Source organism: Octodon degus, unplaced genomic scaffold (assembly GCF_000260255.1).
Source record: "Octodon degus isolate 3935 unplaced genomic scaffold, OctDeg1.0 scaffold00159, whole genome shotgun sequence".
Taxonomy (NCBI): Eukaryota; Metazoa; Chordata; class Mammalia; order Rodentia; family Octodontidae; genus Octodon; species Octodon degus.
Window position 1 is genome coordinate 1,696,399 of NW_004524735.1, and position 1,332 is coordinate 1,697,730.

At 35.6% G+C, this 1,332-nt stretch overlaps 1 pseudogene; it reads left to right on the forward strand.

Annotated features, from left to right (window-relative positions):
* Positions 1-1,332, forward strand: part of LOC101572614 — a 46,452-nt pseudogene that overhangs the window by 19,244 nt on the left and 25,876 nt on the right.

Genomic DNA, 1,332 nt, shown 5'->3' on the forward strand with positions numbered 1-1,332 from the left:
AGCCATTTGTCTTCAGATCCAAACTGAGTCTTCACTCTACTAAAAAAATAAATAAGCTTTCAGCAATAAAGGGACAAATTGGAGAACTATTAGAGAAAATAAAATGACTGGAATTTTTGTTCAGATTTTCTTCCTCAGACCTTTTTTAGTTTTCTTCCTCCCATTGCCTCTCATGATTTTTTGTTTTTGTTTTTGTTTTTTGTTTTTTGGTGGAACTGGAATTGAACTCAGACTCTTGCTCTTGCCAAGGAAGCACTTATTCCACTGATCCATCTCCCCAGCTCCTCATGATTATTTTTTATATTGAATTTTAGAAATAGGCACATACTACATATAGAAATCAATACTATATTAAAACAAGTGAATATAAGATTTTAAAGAGGACACTCCCCTCTGTTATCCACAGAAGGACTCAGTATTCTGCACATGGATGCTCATTGATAACTTGCAAGCATTTATAGTTTGAAGAAAATCATGCTGTGGTTATTATGCAGTAATAATTTGCTAGTATGGAATTTCTTTAACATAGGCATGTTTATGTAAAATTCTGTGTATAATGACCAACTGTCTTTTCTAAATCTTGTTTTATGTTTTCAGTTAATCAATATGGCTAGCAGGTACATTTCCCTTTTATGCAAACCACAACTAGCTAGCAATCTTCTTACTTTTTTTTTTTTTTTCAGAACCAGGGATTGAACTCAGGCCCTTGCGCTTGCCAGGGAAGTGCTTATTCTACTGCGCCATCTCACCAGCCCCTTACATTTTATTAAACCAATTATTAAGATTTAATTGAGACTTGACATTTATTTAGTTTCTTATTTATTTACTTATTTATTTGATATGGAAACTCTCTATGCAGCTTGGACTCATAGTGATTCTCCTGTCTCAGCCTCCTCAGCACTGGGATTACAGGCATGTGCCACCACACTCAGTTTTAAGGGTGGCACAGCTTGGATTGAACCCAGGTCTTGCAAGGCAGCCACTTAGACCACAGGGCTACCTTTCCAGCCTGCTTGATATAATTGATGCAGATATAAATGATGCTTGATTTTATATTTTTGTAATAGACAGTGATGGTCAAAACTTTCCATATATGTATGGACCTTTTGTATTTCTCCTCATTTCAATCTTTTGTTTTATATTTATGCATGCATATCAAATATTCCCACCAGCATGTTAATTCAAAAGTAAATGTTCCTTATGTCTCTGCTCTATCCAATTAAAATGAAAAAATGATTTTTTTTAGAAATATAAAGAGGCTTAGGGTTGGCCAATAGCTCAGCTCACCTGCAAGCAAGTGCAGGGGCCAGGAGTTTGATTCCTGGGCCTGCC